General features: G+C 32.6%; 2 non-coding genes across 2 annotated transcripts; both read right to left on the bottom strand.

The window, feature by feature from the left end:
• Positions 1-2,670: 2,670 nt before the first annotated feature.
• On the bottom strand, positions 2,671-2,834 carry LOC123784477 (U1 spliceosomal RNA). Its single transcript, XR_006777468.1, has one exon. It is a non-coding gene; the product is annotated as a U1 spliceosomal RNA (small nuclear RNA).
• A 17,395-nt stretch (positions 2,835-20,229) lies between these two features.
• LOC123784449 (U6 spliceosomal RNA) lies at positions 20,230-20,336 on the bottom strand. The gene has a single exon (XR_006777445.1). It is a non-coding gene; the product is annotated as a U6 spliceosomal RNA (small nuclear RNA).
• Positions 20,337-20,739: the final 403 nt, after the last annotated feature.

The raw sequence follows: 20,739 nt of genomic DNA, 5'->3' as shown, positions 1-20,739 counted from the left end.
ATTAAATTTACTTAGTTTTAGTAGTTGTTTTGAGGGTTCCTTAATATTTTCTATGTAAACAATCAGATATTCTGCAAATAGAGAGAGTTTCATTTCCTTTTTTCAAGTGATCATGCTTTTTAAAAATTTTCTCACTTTATTGCAATATCTAAATACTCCAAGACAATGTAGAATAGATTTAGTGACAAGTACCATTGACACATTCCTCGTCTGAGAAGGAAAGTATTCAAAATATAAATAGTTAACATAATTAAATTGTAATTAATCATTGTGAAATTCTGATTTTAGATCATTAAAGATATATTAAAAATTCAGTTAGAGATTATCAGATAAAACTTCCAATTAAACATAGAAAATATCACTTCAGTTTGGCTAGATAAGTTAATGAAGATCTGAGAATTTTTAAGTGAAAATTTCCTTTTATTGAAATATGTACATATAATTCCATAAGTATAAACAAATGAAATATTACAATTTAAAAAAAAGGAAAATTGAATTGTACTTTAAAAAAAATTTTTTTAAAGATTTTATTTATTTATTTATTTATTTATTTGAGACAGAAAGAGCAAGAGAGCACAAGCAGGGTGAGGGGCAGAGGGAAAGGGAAAAGCAGGCTTCCCCCAGAGCAGGGAGCTCAATGTGGGGCTTGATCCCTGGACCCCGAGATCATGACCTGAGCCAAGGGCAGACGCTTAACTGACTGAGCCACCCAGGCATGCTGAATTGTACTTTTAAATGTGAATATTAATTCCTTACAATCAACTGTATAGGGAATTCTTCCCTAAAATTGCATTAGATTTGATATCATATTATGGTGAAACAGTGTATAAGCTCATAAATTGTATACATGAATTCAATATGGTTTAAGCATACACTTAAAATTTTACTCTAATGGTTAAATATCTTTACAGATATAACATAGGCAAGATACACAAAAAAGTAATACAAAAATAGAAACCTAAAATGTGTAGGGCATGGACTGTTAATCAATATAATCTCGGTACAAATTTCCCTAGTAAACTTGGCCAATTTACTTTCTCTATGCCTGAATTAGATCATTATAAAATAAAGATAATAACAGTTTTATGTAAAGATAATTATTGCTTTAGTTGTCAAGGAAATTGTTATATATGTGTACACACCTATATAAAATACTGACAAGGGTAAATGATACATAGTCATTACTATATAAAGGTGTTAATTATTAATATTCTTAAAATATCTACTCACTAATTACTTAAACTCAATAAGGATCAAAGGCATTCATATAATATATTAAATATAATAAATGGCAAGTTCTCATCCACAGTTGCAAAATTTCAAAATGCAGACCATTCTGTATATAATTTTGAATGCTTCTCTCAGCACAAATCATGTCCTTTTCACCTTAGTTTCCTCCTATATTCCGTAACTATTGTTTTATATCTGTACCTTCATGATTTTTGATGACTAAAATATATTTTGCTATTCTGTCAATGCAATGTATTCTACTTCTACCAAGAAAAAGTAAGATGCAAAACAATCACAGACAGGGATAACCCTTTAAAAGTTACTTACAACAATCACTCCATGATTTTTAGGATGACTTCCTGGCATAAATTATATCACATTGTATGAGTTCTATTTTCTTTTTTATATTTGATAAATATATTATAGCATATTAAACTCCCAAAGTTTATAAGAATATAAAATGTTTCTCTACATATCAGTTATTTATTTTCTTCTGATTGCTTTAAATATTTATATTATTTCAAAACCATTTGGACATGAAAAATTAAGCTATTCAACACTTTGTAATTGTAACTATTGGCACAGAGAATTAATATGAAGGTAACATTCAGCAAGATAGCTGATCTTGACTGTGTACCAGAATTGTGGTTAACCTAGCGAAATAGAATTTGCTCAGGCCATTTGCCAGTATTTTTCAAACCCCGGGTTGTGACTCTGCATCAGCACAGAGTATGCGATCACAACTCTTACATGAAATAATAGTTACTACATGATTAACTTTGTCCACGTTCAGGGGATAGGGAATAGTGTTGAGGGTGGGGAGACCTGAGGAAAGTGAACGTTTCCTAAGGGCTTATTTTGCCTGGGGCTATTGGATATGGCTATTGATATTTTAAAAGTAGATATCATTATGATTATACTATACCTTAAAATCTACTCCATTAGCTACATTTCACAGAGTTTCAATCAATATAGATTATATGAGATAATTTAATCTTCACTTACGATGTCAGACAAATGCTTGGGTTCAATTTTTGTTTGTTTATATTAAAAAGGAGAGAGAATTAGATCAGCTTATTTTGAGTTCACTATAATTTCTTGGTATATCATTTTAATCACAGCATCTAGAACGAATATTACCATGTGTGAAGGATAACTGCAATTATTTAAAGGTTGAGAGGATAGTGAGAAGAATGCCATAGCAATCTTTCTTTAAATATTTTCTACTGTTCTGCAAGATTGAGATTCAGAAATATCTATCTGATCTTGTTTATTACTTTTCTTCATGTAATACAAACTCTATTCTTAATGCCCTAGCATAGGAGACAAATACCATCTCTTACCTATCACCCCTGTCCCTAATAGACACAGGCTGGGTCATTCTATGGTCTACAATGTGACCTCTGTGGTCTAATCTCACTGAAGTCTTTTTTTTTTTTGGGGGGGGAAGCAGGAACACAGTCCCCCATTACCACAAATTATGCAGTTGACTTTCTCACATTTGGGGAAATCGCAGTGGTCAGCACATCCAGACTGAAATGGATAAGCCTCACCCTGGGAAAACCACCTTCTTGATCATTGTATCTCCCCTGCCAGGTGAGTATCACTGAAGTCTTTTTATGCTATATTCCTATGTCTGCGTATTTGCCCAAACTATTCACTCTGGAATATCCTTTCCCCTAGTTTTACTTGATGGTGACTTCTCAGTATACATCTTTGAGAAATTATTTTAATTTTCATTTAAAATATGATGGCATGTTGAGCATCTGTGCAATATTTCCACTTGTTAAATAATGAATAGCAAGGCATGTAATTTTCTACAGTTTATTTCTGTGACAGGCAAGTGTAGTAGAAAAAGCATTTCAAAATTAGATAGAAAAATATACTTAAAACCCTTCTAACTCTTTTCAAAATTAGGTAGAAAAATATATTTAAATACTTCTTCCATTTAACTGCCCATACTATTCCTATGTAATTTTGGACAAATTCCTTAATTTCTATGAAAACCATATCCTCTTTAGTAAATGCTAAATTATAAAAGAGCAAATTAGTAAAAATTAAAGTAAAATTTGAAATTGATAAATATGCAGTTATAATTTTCAAATATATTAATTAAAATATTGTAACACAGTCTCTTTCTTATACTAGTCTGAATGTTCACAGAATTTAAATACACTTTTAAACCAGTTGAAACATAAATGGTTTAATAATAGAAATAAATGATCAGGGGCACCTGGGTGGCTCAGTCGTTGGGTGTCTGCCTTTGGCTCAGGGCGTGATCCCAGAGTGCTGGGATCAAGCCCCACATCAGGCTCATCCGCTAAGAGCCTGCTTCTTCCTCTCCCACTACCCCCGGCTTGTGTTCCCTCTCTCGCCGGCTGTCACTCTCTCTTTGTCAAATAAATTATTTAAAAAAGAAAGAAATAAATGATCAAATTGATACCACAAAAATTGATTTTAATAATTAATAGTTGTGGCCAACATATAATTTTTAAATTAAACTATTAGGAATTTGTTCCAGTGGTAAAAAGGTCTATACTTGCTTTTACCTTTTGAAGCAAAGGATATTTAGTTTTTTACTAATTTATTTCAAAGTAAATTAACATTTCGCATTAATAAATAGTCATATCTTGTTCTATATATTATTTATGAGAACTTAACTCAGTATTCTGTAAAATAATTATGACTTCACTGAAATACTATGCATGAACACCTATTATTTTTCTATGCATTTAAGAAAAACTATACTACTTTTTGTAAATGTGTTAACTCAAACCTCCAGTTGCAATTTGGGGCCTGCTGGTCAGTTCTTAAACTACCAGCATACATGCAGTGAAAACCATATAAAATACTGTAATGTAGTCAGTAAATTCAATTTGTATTTAATTCATGCACAGCATATTTTTAGAATGTGGGTTCTAATTAGAAGAAATACAGATAATGAGTACTTTGTGATTATTGATTACAAAGGCATTTAGTTAAATGTGGCCTATGAAGTGCTCATTCACATTGTATACAAAAGTTCAAAGAAAGGTAATTTAGAGTCAAGAGCATAATTTTTTTTGTCACCAGTGTTTTAACTCCTTCAAACTAAATTAAAATAACTCTCTTTTAGAAAAGATTTTGTATTTTAAGAACTCCCTTTGAACAATCTAACAACAATTAGGAAAAATATTTCTTGGAAACCGTCCAAAGTATTTGTCCTTATAGTTTGTTGACGTAAGTGCCAAGAGAAATAGTCTGTATTCTCTATTTATAGCCTAGTGGATACCTGACTGTATTGTCTGCCAAATATTCCTGCCAAATTGCAATCTTGAGAGGTTCAAGGATGCTAATTATTTGTATTTGTTATTTTTGTATAATAGAAGCTATAATTTTGTATTCAGTTGAATAGCTAAGAAATAAGACTCAAACCAACCCATATAATTACGATTCACACATATACACAATCTTATTACTAAAAAGGTATTACTAATATTTTTTTAAGCACAATCTCACACCTTAAAATGTCTTGAATTCTTAGAAGAATGTATTTGATATGAACAGTCACAACTGAGGTTTAGCTAATTAATATTGTTTAAGTGATGTTAGGGAAATTGTATAACAGGTAAAGTGGCATATGCCTAAGTATGCTAAAAATATAACAAATAGGGGCGCCTGGGTGGCACAGCGGTCAAGCGTCTGCCTTCGGCTCAGGGCGTGATCCCGGCGTTACGGGATCGAGCCCCACATCAGGCTCTTCTGCTATGAGCCTGCTTCTTCCTCTCCCTCTCCCCCTGCTTGTGTTCCCTCTTTCGCTAGCTGTCTCTATCTCTGTTGAATAAATAAATAAAATCTTTAAATATGTGTATATAACAAATATATCAGCTGAGACGGATGATCCATCTAATCCAGTATTCTCTATATTATAGTTGCTAAAGGTATTTTAATTGTTTTATGAGCTCTAAGCTAAACGATCTTCCATTAGTATGTGTTACGGTAATCTCTATCCACAAGGCAGGACCAATGTGCACAACAGTTCTATGCCCAGAATGGTTGCCCAATGCACTTATTCAATGAGGATCTTGGATCTTCTAGTTGAGTCTTTGACAAAAAGATTTAATTTTATACACTAAGACCCTATTTTTAGGGTCTGTTATCTTCAAGCCAATGGTTTTCTTTTCTTTTCTTTTTTTTAAGATTTTATTTATTTATTTGAGAGAGAGCACGCGCACGGGAGAGAGAACAAGCAAGCAGGAGCCGGCGGTGGGGGAGAAGGATAGAGGGAAGGGGAGAAGCAGACTCCCTGCTGAGCAGCGAGCCTGCTGCGGGGCTGCATCCAAGCACCCTGACTTATCTGGTACCCGACAATTACTGTTCATATAAAGTTTTATTTCTATGAAACAAGTAACTAACACACTTTTTAGAGAAGTTTTTAAAAAGATGTCAGATTGGGGCGCCTGAGTAGCACAGTCATTAAGCGTCTGCCTTCGGCTCAGGGCGTGATCGTGATCCCTCTGGGATCGAGTCCCACATCGGCTCCTCTGCTGGGAAACTGCTTCTTCCTCTCCCACTCCCCTGCTGTGTTCCCTCTCTTGCTGGCTGTCTCTCTGTCAAATAAATAAATAAAATCTTAAAAAAAAAAAAGATGTCAGATGAATCTGGGGTTCAGACATCCAGATATTAAAATAAACTCATTAAAAAGTATTGTATGACCACAACTACAAACAACTTCTCTGAACCTGAGTAGGGCAATTAAAAAAAAAAATGAAAAATTGGACCAAATGGCTCTAACGTTCTTCTCGGAGCCAACAATCTCATCAAACAGTTATTTCCAGGATTCTGATTCTATGCTTTTAATGTGATGGTCTGATATCATCCTGAAAATATCTCCAAGTAAAATTTACCAAAGAGTGAAAAAGTCTGCATAGTGCTATGAAAATCGATACGTTCTAAGACAACTACAATATCCCACCCTGTAGGAACTGTGTACTTCGACTAAAACAAATGTTAAACGTAATGAAACAATGTCAGTATTCACACTGTGGTAAAACCTGATGATGCTACCCTGGCTGAGAGAATGATGGACATGACACATTATTATAATATTCTTTTTGATGTTAAATTTTCAGTTTAAGTCTTTAAATCAGGTCAGAGACAATTTATGCACACCCATGTTTCTCCATTCTGTCAGTCATTATCTCTCCATTTTAACGTGTGGCATCTAGCATTTAATTGAGTTTCTAAAGGGGACTAATTAATCATGAAATAGGTTTTAACCAGGTTTTCAGGTTGAAAGTCATTAATGCCATATCTACTCGAAAGCAAAAGATTATACCTGACTGGAAAATGAACTATGCTATTATCTCACTGGAGGATGATGCAGTAAGAGTCATTCTCTTGAAACAGTAAGGATTCCTTCAAACATATGTTCATGATTAAAATTAGGCTCTGCTTAGCATGGAAACTGTGAATGATACATTAGCACTCTGCTCTTTGTAAAACAATCCAACTCTCAGGTTTAGGATTAAGGAATATGTTATTTCAGGAGATTATATTTTTATTAAACCACATTGTTCTGATATAATTAAGAGGTTTTGTTTGTTTTTAAAGAAGAATATCTGTTCTGGTTTTTAAATACAAAGGTATAAATAGAATACAAATAGAATTGATTGGACCTATTTTTCCCATTAAAAGGTCTAGTCATATTTATCTTGCATGTGTGATTGTGAAGCCAGGAGAAGAGGGTTAGCTTCCTGTGTTCCTTCCCATGAACTGTAGAGAAGCATGAATCTCAAGGTGATAGAATTCCATTAGTTCATTATTTCAGACATTACACAGAAAATGTTAAATTTTAAGACTCAGGCTTCCCCTCTTCCCTTTATCAAAAAGAAGAGCAGGAGGAATTTTGTGTAAAGAATTAAATTTTTAAATTGTAATTTTTGCTTTGGACCCTGTTTCCTAATTAATAATTTATATCCAATATTGTTAACTTAGCAAATACAAAAATTAAAAAATAATAAAGAGATAAAAGAAAAAGTAAATATCAGCAATAAGCCTAACTGCCAAAATTGGTTATTGTTAACATTTTGTTAAATGTTATCACTACTTTTCATGACTTACCTTGGAAATTATTTTGTTCACTTACAAGGATACTATTATTCTGTTAGTGATATTTTGTAGTCTGTTTATTATAATTTATCATATATATATATGTGTATATATATATATATATATATATATATATATATATATATATATATACACTCCTTAAAAGCATTTTCTGTAAAATGATTTTGATGGCAACAAAATATTCCCTAAAAACAATATTTAAAAATTTGAAGATTTCTGCCATATTTTTAGATATGCTGAAAGTTTTACTTACTTACTTGTTACTAAAAAATAACAAATTTAATGTCTCTGATTAATCTTCTAGATTAATTTTATAAGTAGTATGGCTGTGTCTAAGAACATACACATATTTGATGATTTTGATATGTATTTGCATTTATATTTAGAACATATTTTAGTCTCACTTTAATATTTGATTTTATGCTTTTGAGTTGTAGGGGCATCTATCTTATGGATTGTGTATTACTGCACTTTCTTCTAAGAACTTCAGTCTCCCCTGCCTCTCAAGTGACTATCCAAAGGTCAGCCATATTCTCAAGAATTAACATAAATTCGATCAATGAGCTCTTATCTAGATCATACTCCTCAATGCCGTTCTTAGAGTTAGATCTGAAAGAAAATGGCTAATTAAAATTATTTCATCAGGCAGACTTTGGAGTAGTAAAAAAGACTAAACAAAGAAGTCACTCTATTACCAGGAAAATAAATCCACAAGTGAGTCCCACATGAATCTAGTGTTCAAAAATCTGTTGTACTAAGTTGCAGTATAGTTATCCAAAAAAAAATAAATAAATAAAAAAAAGCAAGATGAATGAAAAAACAGAACAGATGCTTAAAATGTTAGTAAATTTATATGAAAATTTAATGAAACATTAATAACTAAGTTTTTTGGAGGTTGGAACAATGTGAAACTAAAATATAAAATAATAATAGAGGTAAAGTATTCTTCATAGACTTTCCCAGAGTAGAACAGTGGTATTGATTAAACTTTGAGACTTGGAGACTTAGATCCTTAACAATCATGTTAAACATGATTGTTTAAATGTATTATAACCACTAAAAATAGTAGGTACAGTACATAGTGCTTGCTTCTGCTTGAAATATGCTTTCCACAGATTTTAACATGACTCATTTTCTTTTTAAGGTGTTTTCCTTGAAGTATTCCTTCACCATCCTAACTTTAAGTAATCACTTACTATTCTTCAGCTTCTTTACATACTTTGTTTCTTTTCATAGCACTTACTATCACCAGAATTTACATCACGTACTCTGGTTTCTTCATTTTGTCTACTCCAAGAATAGACACTCCCCTCACCAGGAGGGGAATTTTGCTTTTGCCATTTTGTTTTTTACTCAAAGTACTTACAATATTTCAGGACAAACAACAAATGCTCAGTATAAGTTTACTGATTGGCTCAAAGAATGGGTACATAATTAATTAATTCATCTCTTTAGTCATATCGATTCTTTGTCTTTCATCTCTGATTTCTGGAACTTTTTTTCTCAAATTTGCCTTTCATTATACAAAATCAGAATTCAGCAGTGCTAATATGGTTGTAGTCTTTTTCCCCTAAATTTGCAATATCTCATTTACTTTTCTTGGTTTGTATTGTAAAGTCCATCAATTGACTATTTTAAATTTAATTTTGTTGTTTGGCTATCTCAAGTATCACAGAATCGATTCTCCCATATTCCCTTTTATTGAATACTTGATATAGTTTTGGTCTTTTTCCTGTTTATTTTAATTTATTCTAGAATAAATTCGCAAACAATTCTTTTGCAAATATTTTGAATTATTAATTGGTATTTTAAACTTAGATTTCATAGGACCAATTATGTTTTACAAGCCGATGTTTTTTGAATCCTTTTTTTCCTTTCTTAATATAATACACAAATAAATCGCTATACTAAAGATAAACTCTAAAATATCAGGTATAATTTTTTATTCAGTTGTATTTATTTTTCATGTTGCATAGTTCTATCTGAAGTTCTTATTTGATCTGAAAGGACACACTTTATTATCAAACTATAAAGACAGGAAAAATTTATTGATAATAATAGACTTATTCATACCCAGAAAACACTTAGAGCTACTTTTATTTCAGATTATTTAAATTAAATGTCACCTATTGAGGTAAAATTATTGAAGTATTATACCACATGAGAGGTAGTCATAATTAACAAAAAAGATATACTGAATTTTGATGATTTTATTCTTTAAAATTATTGAGTAATCCTTTATCAAGGGTTTTAAAGGATGGATTTGATCATTTCAGTTTAAAGAAAACCAAATAATATTATGATAGACAGGATTTCTAGCTGTCCTGCAACCTTTGAACACTTTAGTCATATTTGGAAATTTGGAAATTTACATCTTTCTCTCCAGAATTTTCTTTTCTTTTCTTCCCCCAGACTTTTCTAAAACAAATCTGTTAAAGACCTATTCTCAAGGTAGAAACTCAAGGTAGAAATTTTTTAAAAAAATTATATTTCCCTACTTTCTTTCAGTTAGAATGTTAAGATATTATGTAGGCTCCACTTATATGAAGCATTCGTGCAAATTTCCATGGGAAGAACAACAGACTTGAAACTCCTTTTGCTTGTGAATTTGACAAGCAAACGTATCTCACTTTCAGGAAATGCTGTGTGTACAAACTCAATTTCTCAGTGTAAAAGTGTAATTAATGGACAACAAATCATTTTTTTCTGATGTTTGGTGGGGCCAAAGCAGGAAAATTTTCTAAGGCCATTTCTATACAAGATTTTTTACATTATTCCTAAAAATTTAACCTAGAACTTGTTTTTTTTGCATTTATAATTCTCTGAGAGACCCAATAAGATGTTTCTACTTCTTAATTAGTGTCTGCTTTTTCTTCCCTTTCATATAAACAAAAATCTAAAGAAATTATGTTCCTTCTCTTTTCATATGCTTCTGTATTTGGGAATTGTTCTGTCAATATGTTTGACTAGTACCTAATTGTATTAATGATTACTATGATCATTTCATAAATACTGGTGGAACAGGGGAGTTTACACTCTTACAAGCTTCTGGTATGACTTCAGGGTGGCATACTGAATATGTAATCACTATGCTTCTAATGAAAAATGAACAGAGGTGGTAAATATGAACATAATGATTGGAAAATATTTTCAGGAGAATCATCTGTAAATGGCTAATGACAGAGAGAATGGAAGCAATAACAACCTGAAAGAAAAATTCTCATGGTCATTATTAGTATTACATTTATTTATGCATATGTCTCTCTCTTTTCCTGTCAAATATAAATCTAAGAAGACCTGTCATATATATATATATTATTTTATATATATATATATGTATCCAGCATATGCATATATATACAGCATATGCATATATATGCTGTATCCAGCATAATGCAATCCAAATGAGATACATATATATATACATACATATATATATATATATACACATATACATTGCAATCACTACAATGTTTGTTACATGAAGGAAAACAAATCTGTTCTAGATCCTTCTCCAGAGTCCTTAATTATACTCCTGTAATTCCAACTGAATAACTTATTTATGGTACTAGCTGTTTCCAGAATCTGCAAATCTTTGGTATACAACTGTCTGTATCACATAAGGCCGACACAGTCTTTCAAGGCTAGTTCTGAGCAACTGTAAGTCATAATCATTGTTTTGTGAAATAGTACAGAACCCGTTTACTTTAGATGTGCAGCCCACAGCACTTTATTCTTCTGGAATATTGTAAGATGACAACGGATTTTTGATGGCCTGAGAAAAATCCAGAAATAGTATCGACAATAGCATAGTTGTTGGAAACCTTTTAAAAGAGATTTTTCAAGTAAAATAAAGCAAAATGAATGCCAAATCATCTTAATATTATAGTTAGACAAAAAATAATCTAAATTGGATTATAACATCATAAAATATTAAGTAAATAAAATAAACTTAGATTTTATAATTAAACTGACAGTATTTTAATTTAATAAAATCACATTAATAAGGGGAAGCATGGGGGCACCTGGGTGGCACAGCGCTTAAGCGTCTGCCTTCGGCTCAGGGTGTGATCCTGGCGTTATGGGATCAAGCCCCACATCAGGCTCCTCCGCTATGAGCCTGCTTCTCCCACTCCCCCTGCTTGTGTTCCCTCTCTCACTGGCTGTCTCTCTCTCCATCAAATAAATAAATAAAATCTTTAAAAAAAAAAGGGGGAAGCATGAACTATCGATACTTTTTTATAAAGTACAAATTTTAGTCTAAAGCAAGTGCAGTGGTCCCATTGACAAAGCATTGGAATGATGTTTCCTGGTTTGAGCAAGAACAACAATTCAATCGTAGATCAATCTATATGAAATTAGTAATAGCAGAAGAGATACGACAATCAGTTTAACAACTTTTCTTTTTTTCTTTTTGCCAACATTTGCCTTTTCCCCCAGATTTTCCTAGAGTTTTAATTTTATTTTGTTTCTTTATTACAATTGTAATAATGTCCACAGAAGTTACAGACTGTTACCTACAGTAACAAGACACCTACTCTTTCAGAAATGTTTTCATGCATAATATTATATTAAATATCATCATCTATTTAATTCTTCTACTTGTAGTCAATATTTAAGTTGTTTACTTATTATCATTAAAAGTATAATGAACTTCACAAATTCCCTCACATGTTTAGGATCATTGCCTCCAGTTTGATTTCCAGATGTGAAATTATTCTACTAAAGAGATGCAAAATTTTTTAAAGTGCATCTGGTAGATTGCTTTCCAAAAGGAAAGTGAAGATGCACTGAACCTTAAACCAACCTTACACTGAGTCATACCAAAAATGTCTCCCTTAGGAAATTTTTCTACATATCCAGGATAGTCTTAATGCTCCGGATCATGTAGTGATTATTTTGAGCTTTATACAATTAGTATCTGCCCCCAAATTTCCCCCATCTAAAAAATATTGGTTTATTAGTGACACTTAAAAGAAAAAAAAAAAGGAAAAATTGACATTTATGGTATAGTGTTTGTTCCCTAACCTTTAGTCCTCACAACAGATTGAAGAGTTGTCATAGTTGTATCCATTGTACAGAACATGAAATTCATGGTCAATGAGACTAAATAAATTGTCCAAGAAAGCAACATTGTTGGCAAATGTCAAATCTGGGATTTGTATCAGGCTACTTGTGAAGACCTCCTTTATTGTCTCTTCATTATAGCATACGAACCACCCTTTCTTTAAGGTCCAGCTTCTTGATAAATCTTACAAATGGATCTCTCACCTTCTTCAATTTCTCTTTTGACTTGGCTATGTAAAAATAAAAATTTTCATGTACTATAATATATAGGCATAAGAGTGATTCTGAAATTTGTACTCAAAACCCGTATTTAATAGCTCTGTGACAATTAGTGAACCATCTGAACCTCACTGGGCCACAGCCTATCTAAAAATTGTGGTGATAATATATCTGCCTCACAGGGTTATTACGAGAATTAAACTGTTAATATATACAAAGTGTTTGGAATAATCTCACATATATAAGTGTGTGTTATCATAATTATCATGTTGTTTTTTTTAATTACTTCCGCCTTTTGGGTTGCAACATCTTAGACCTACTTCCTCAGCTTCAAACACCTTGTCTTTGCTATCCATGGAACAAACGAAATCATGACCCTCCTTTTTCACAGAGAATCCAATGCTGAGTTGAAAAATTCAGTAATAATTTAATCTTTTGAAAAGTAACAAACAAAACAAACAAACCCTATTCCTAGATATGCCTTCTGTTCTTAAAAATGTCAATTTCTCCCCTTTTAGGCCTAAGAATTGGTCAAATGAATAACCAGTCTGAACAAAATTAGGCCCTGGCTTTTAAAACATCAGGAATGTCAAGAAAAGTTTAGAGTAGAACACGTGAAACTTGGCTAGTTTGGAAGGCATCTCAAATATAGATTTGAAGCTATGGAAAAAGATAGTGAGTATAAAATATTCATTAGTCAAATATATGCAGCGAGTTCAAGGTCAGAGTTACCTATTAAAATAGACATAAGAATAAAACAAGTAATGTCTAACAGACAGCTCTAGAGAAGTTTATCTAATATGAAGTCAATATTACACATACCTGCACCAGTCATGTGAAGCAGGGCTTTTGAAATAGAAAAACCTGAAACTGAGCTATTGGTAATTTAGCCAATTAGACGTTATACAAAAAACAGACAAACAAACAACAACAACAAAAATTCCTGTTGTAAATTAAAACCTACATTTTACTTGCATAGATGGACTAACAAGTTACCCAATACTATAAGCGACCAAACATGAAGAGGAAACTGAAAGGCAACGGCCATAGTGTCTCAGAAGCCAAAGCTGCCATAAAGAACATAGACCCCTACATTTTAACCAGAAATAGAGGGAAAAAGAAAATCCACAATGTGGTAGATAGGAACTGGGTGCCCGCATAATGCTAGTACACTCAAAGTGCAAATATCTCAGTGAAAGCGAAAAGTATTTCATAAAAGAAGCAAACCAAAATACCTGCTTTCAAAAACTACTTACAAAGAAGCAATTCTCATTTGAATGAGATAGCAGGTAGACAAAATAGTACATTCTAAACATTTGATTTAAAATGTTCTCTTATATTACTTAGCCACAAAAAAGGATGAGATCTTGCCATTTGCAACAACATGGATGGACCTAGAGGGTATAATGCTAACTGATAGGTCAGGAAGAGAAAGACAAATACCATATGATTTCACTTTTATGTGGATTCTAAAAAATAAATAAATAAATAAAACAAATGCATAATACATAAAGAAAAGCAGATACAGATCCATAAATACAGAGAATAAATTGATGGTTGCCAGAGAGGAGGCATGGGCAAAATGGGTGAAGTGGAGTGGGAGAGCTCCACGTCACGGAATGAATAAGTCATGGGGATAAAAGGGACAGCACAGGGAATATGGTCAATGATATTCTAATACGGTAACAGATGGTAGCTACATTTGTGGTGAGTGTAGCATTATGTATAGACTTGTCAAATCACTATGTTGTACACCTGAACTAATATAATATTATGTGTTGACTATACTTCAATTAAAAAAGTGTTCTCTTTCCAGGAGTTTTGTATTTGAAATCTGAAGTTAATTGATAAAACTAAAATACTTCCGTATGGAAAATAATCACAAGAACTTTTTGGAGGAACGGACTCTACTACAGACTCACAGATTCCCCACCAATATCCATAAAACACAAGTCCATATTAAATACAAAGGACAATTAGTATATGAACAGAAGTTTAAATAATGGAGGAGAGGAGGAGAAAAATAGGGAAGGAATGGAACAAAACTCACTTAAATTGAAAGTGCATTTATTTATTTTAAGAATACTTATTATTCATGCTGTGTGGTTTTAATGAGAGACTCCATTCCAGAATTAAAATTTCAGTATAGCTACTGCACAAAATTTAATATACAATGTGAGTTTCTTACTGTTATGTTATCAAGTCCACCTGCAACTTCAAAGTCTAGCTCAATAGATCTCACTTTGATGAAACGAATGTCTTTTTTTTTTTTGTAACAAATACTGTGAAACACTTTCTTCACAATTCAAATATAATAAATCTGTATGTGTATGCATATAATATTTTGTATTATATAATGAAAAAATTAAAAGAAAATTAATTTTAGTAAAATTATATGTAGCTCAACATGTAACTGCTGGATCATATTAGTGAAATAATGATGGTTCATAACCTGCATGTAGAATCACCTTGAAAATACAAATCCAAGTGTAGTTGATACAGGTAATTTTTTTTTTAAAGATTTTATTTATTTGAGAGACAGACTGAGCAAGAGAGAGAACATGAGCAAGGGGAACAGCAGAGGCAGAGGGAGAAGCAGGTCCCCCACTAAGCAGGGAGCCCGATGCGGGGCTGGATCCCAGGACCCAGAATAATGACCTGAGCTGAAGGCAGACGCTTAACCAACTGAGCCACCCAGGCGCCCCAATACAGGTACATTTTATTGGTGACTCAAATCAAAAGTACACCTGCCACTGGTGATATGATTTCTTGAAGCTATAAACAACTCTTGGTTAAATCCAAGCACAAGAAAGACACTTTCCTCAGTATTAATCTTTGTGTTTTACAAATTACTTTCACATATTAATAACAAAATGTTTACATATTTATTTTAAAATATTTTGTTTACTAAATAGTGATTAAAACAAAAATCTTCCTCTCTTTTCTTGACAGCGATACCCATGTTTCAAATAACTTCATTTCTTAAAAGTTTCAGCTATAGAAGAATATGTTCGTTACTTAACAGCTTTATACTTTAGAATGCACCATAGCTAAAACTCAGTTTTATTCACCTAACCAAATAGTTGCCTAAAAGTTGGAAATACAACTGCAAAGAAATCACACTTGGAGTGTGGAGTTTGGAGTTTAGAGTCTAGTGGAAGATAGAGAAATAGAAATTAAGACCCTTGAAGTAAAATGTTTTATTCTTCATCTCATCAAAACCTAGCACTAGAATCATATTGTTGCATAAAACAGATATGAACAGGTAATGCACCACTGGATAATTTTTGTAGAGGTCAGAATAAAATATATTTTTGGTGGTAGAGAATAAAACATTCTGAGTTTTTTGTGTGTGTGAACATACATGTACAAATACACTAATTAGTAAATAAATAAATATTTGAAGTGTGGTTTTTAAAAATATCTGCACAAGTGAAATCAACCTCTTTAGAACTGTCATAAGTAATTAGATTGATGTTTTTGATACATGTAAATGACTAATCCCTATTCGTCAATTCAATTTACTTATTCATTTATGAAAAGCTGTTAATACTATGTTCAATAATTGTGCAAGACAGTTTACCTATGGAAAAAAACACCATGTGCAATCACATCGAAGTTTCACAAATGAGGATATGCAAATTATTTTGTAGATGGGCAAGGGTGGATATGGAAAGTGGAGAGAAAGAAAGGAAGAATGAAGTTCTGATCATAATAGATAATGTGCATCATTTTGGGAGTTGGAAATTTATCCTGAAGATGTAGAGGGATTAAGAAATTTTAATGAAGAGAATATCATGATCAAATTTTTATTTTAGAAATATAGTTATCAGCAGTAGGAAGGATAGGGAGGATGGGGGACAACGTACATAGAAAAAAACATTTTTCCCATGTTGATAATTTTAGGAAATGGAGATAAATATTCAGAACCAGCAAGAGGAAAAAAGGAAGAAATTTGTAATAGAACCAATGCAGGATAATCTAAACTCTATTTCCTGTTATTTATAGAAATCATAGCTACTATTTCAACCATAGTGTAACTATGGCTGTTCATGGGTTTTAATTGCCATGTATATAATTAGATTCCATATATCAAGTCTAAGATGTTGTAAGTTATATTGAATCATGATTTTGTGTTGCTACTTAAGAAAAATAAATAAATTGCCAGCTCAACTATTACATAGTGCTAAATTGCTACTGATCGTAGAATGGATTCCGATTCCACAGATAACAAAATGAGAAAAAATGTGCATCTTAGAATTGGTAAAATACATTTTTTTCATAATACGAGTTCAGGTCTTCTCAACAAACATTTTGCTTTTATGAAGCTCATTTGAAAGAATACATATCTGGAATGAATAAAAGATGTTACAGGTTTAGAGAGATCCATGGAATTTTCAGACACTGAAATGTATAGGTGAGTGTTGCCAAGAGAGTTAGAACAGAATTCCTTCCTCTGCTTGTTCCACATGGTCAGGGTAATAATGGCCAGTTATTACCACCTTTGTTTGCAAAAGATACTAGCATCCTTAATTTCATCTGTTTTTCAATTAAAAATCTAGGGGGCGCCTGGGTGGCGCAGTCGTTAAAAGCATCTGCCTTCGGCTCAGGGCGTGATCCTGGCGTTCCGGGATCGAGTCCCACATCGGGCTCCTCTGCTGGGAGCCTGCTTCTTCCTCTCCCACTCCCCCTGCTTGTGTTCCCTCTCTCGCTGGCTGTCTCTGTCAAATAAAAATCTTTGTTCCCTTATATTTCCACTTACCCTCATTTTGACCATTTTCACTTTTGAGGTCATCGTTGTTGTTGTTGGTTTTTTAAGATTTTATTTATTTATTTGAGAGAGAGGGAGTGAGCTAGAGAGAGAGAGAGCGTGAGTGAGGGGAGGAGCAGAGGGAAAAGCAAACTCCCTGCTGAGTAGGGAGCCCGCATGGTTTAATCCAGGACCCCAGGATCATGACCTGAGCTGAAGGCAGAAGTTTAACTGACTGAGCCACTCAGATGCCCCGAGGTCATTGTTTTTATGGGCACCAGTGTATTACACATGACTTGATACATGTAAATGACCAATCCCTAATTGTCAATTCAATTTACTCATTCATATATGAAAAGGTCTTTATTTTCCATTATGACTAGTTATCTCCCAAAACTTGCTTGTTGAACTAATACATATGTTAATGAATTCTGACTCCTAGAGTTTCCCACTAAGCAATAAACAACAAAGCTCATTTGAGTTAAGTAAACATTCAAATTCAGAAGTTTTAAAATTTCTGAGTATACTATGTAAATTGAAGAGTTTTAGCCATTACAAATGTTTTGTAGAATAAAGCAAAGTAAAAAGAGATGAAAAGTGTAGAATCTAAAGTAGAAATCTCCAATTTTAATAGCTGCTCTTACCTTACATAGTCTCTTTCAAATATATAGTAGCAAACAAAAAATATAAGGATTTTCCATAGGATAAATATACTTTGGGGGGAAATAATGAGATAATTAAGTGACTTTTGGGGAAACCAAAGATAGTTGCCATAAAGTTCTTATACTTTTTATTATAGTGATCTGGGAAGAAAAAAAAAGTATTTAGTAACATGAGCAATAAAAATTCCAGGAATTAATATCTAGACTATTTTCAATCATATAACTCTTCTAGTTTTAATGCATACATATTCACAAAATTAAATCTTCTAATCAGTTATTTGGTGTCTGCAAATCATTCGGATATTTGCAAAGATGCCTTTTAAGTTTCCTTCCCTGGTTAGCCAATGTGCTGTTTTCCGACCACAGCTTCCTGTCAATTGGCCCAGTATTTACAGTTATCTGTTTAAATTCATGTGTTAATTATAGGAATTTTGAAAGTGATCACTGATCACTGATTTCTTTTTCACGGCTCCGAAAAGACCTAACAGTTTTCATATTAATTCATTTTCATGATATCTCATTTCAAACTGGACCCCGCAGTATATTTTACTTTTACTTTGAGCAGCAAAATAGACCACTGATGAAAGAGGATTCATCCAATTACTATGAGCAAAGTAGCTTTAACTTCCTTCAGATATCCACTAGCAAGATATAAAATGACACTTCCCGGACACATCAGTAGCACAATAGGGCCTTTATTGATTTTCATATCATGTTCTTCAGTCTGAAATGGCTCCCTTGAGGACTCCACTTCCCAGCAGGAAAAAATTGCCTTTTCTACGTTTGAATTCTCAGGTCTATTAATGCATCCCTAGCTGGAGACAGTGTCATTTTAGTTCTATTTCTTTGTAGTTGATGTGTCTACACCTTGCTATTGTAGTGCCCTAATGGATCCTAGGGTTGTAGGTCAAAGTATGAAAACAAAAAATGAAATTGCTTAGCCTGCAAATCAATAAAAAAGACTCAACACTTTTTCTAAGTATAAAATGTGCAACCAATGAAGTGTGATAAGTGCATTCAACCTTGTACTAAAACTATAAATAGAATATTTCTAACTCGGCATTTATATCCTCAAAATGAAGATAAATGGTTACTTTTGTTGCTCATTGTACACTATCTAGATCAAGAAAACCAACGAAAGTGCATTTGTTATGTTGACTAAAATGTTGAATTATAATCTTTTCAAAAGTTACCTCAGAATGGCATTGGATGTCATTCTATTATCATCCACCCTAAATAATCTAATCTAATTTAATTTAAAATTCTCTGGAATAAAAGTACTTCAAGGAGAACCGTCCTCGTTTTTTAACTTGACCTCCCTAAAATCAGCTATTTGACAGCTAAAATTGCTTTTAGTGATTGCTGTATAATAAAAAAAATTTTCAGTTTGATATTAATTGAGATAAAATGTAGAGAATAAAAGTAGCACTATAATATCTCCATGTGAGAACAAAATGCCTTTATCTATAGTCTTCAAATTTATTGCTCGTAACTAAATCTTTTACAGATTTGACATTTTTTTATTATCTAATAATTTCATTATTCAACAGTTAATGGATTTATTATGTAACCACTCTATCCCTAGAAATAACCCACAAGTTACTACCAAAGGGACACCAGTTTTAGAAAAATCTATTTTTTTCAGCCAATTTAAGTACCATATTAACCTTTTTTTCTGAGAATTGTTATAAAATACAAATTCAACAAATTTTTATTTCTGTTCTTTCCATTTCTAGTCTCCTTCACTAAATCTGAACTAATTGCCTTACTCAAAATACCTCATAAGTGATAAATTCCTTCAGTATGTGGAATAAACCTCCTTTGGCATGATTTTTTACAAGGTTTTTCTATGGCCCTTTCACAATAATAACCATATAACTCATATTCCCTTTTAGTTACCTGAATCGTCATTGACCCCCATAAAAAACTTTCTTAAAGGAGTGGTAATAAATATTTTTGAAATATTATATGATCATTTCAGTGGTTGAAATAACTATTTAGTATCATGTAGACCACTCAAAGCCCATGAAATGTTAGAGAGAACTTTATAAATTAATGTCTCCAAACACTGGCTATTATGAAAAGGATAATCTTTTACTAGTTGCTAATTATTTAATCCTCACATCTATTTTCATAGTAAGGTTTAGTTTAAGGGAATGGAATTGGTGGGGGGTTTTTGAAGGTATCTGCAAAAATATGGAACACTTCATGAATTTGCACGTTACCCTTGTGCAGGGGTCATGCTAATCTTCTCTATATCGTTCCAGTTTTAGTGTATGTGCTGTCTAAGCGAGCACTTGGTGTTTTTGACTAAAATAGGTCGTGTAAAAATGTATCTAGCACACAAGTGGTTGCTCATAGTATATCTAAACTCGAAAACATCACTTAGACATCTAGAAATGAATTCATACTGCTATCCTAACTGTGAAACTTTTGGGGCGAGGGTATATTTGAGAATAGTTAAGAGAAGTAATCGCAGGGAAGAATATTTGTTTCATTAACAGAGCACATGGCTGAGATATCATGGCTACTCAAAATATGAATGAATGTAAAACGACTTGACTGGCCACTAAAGATAGTCTTAGCCAGGGGCGCCTGCCTGGGTGGCTCAGTCGTTAAAGCGTCTGCCTTCAGCTCAGGGCGTGATCCCAGAGTCCTGGGATGGAGCCTGGAATTGGGCTCCCTGCTCCACTGAGACCC

Source organism: Ursus americanus, chromosome 4, assembly GCF_024610735.1.
Source record: "Ursus americanus isolate L20-20 chromosome 4, mUrsAme1.1.p, whole genome shotgun sequence".
In the NCBI taxonomy this organism is placed as follows: Eukaryota; Metazoa; Chordata; class Mammalia; order Carnivora; family Ursidae; genus Ursus; species Ursus americanus.
Note: the sequence above shows the minus strand (reverse complement) of the source record. Positions and strands in the feature narration are given on the sequence as shown.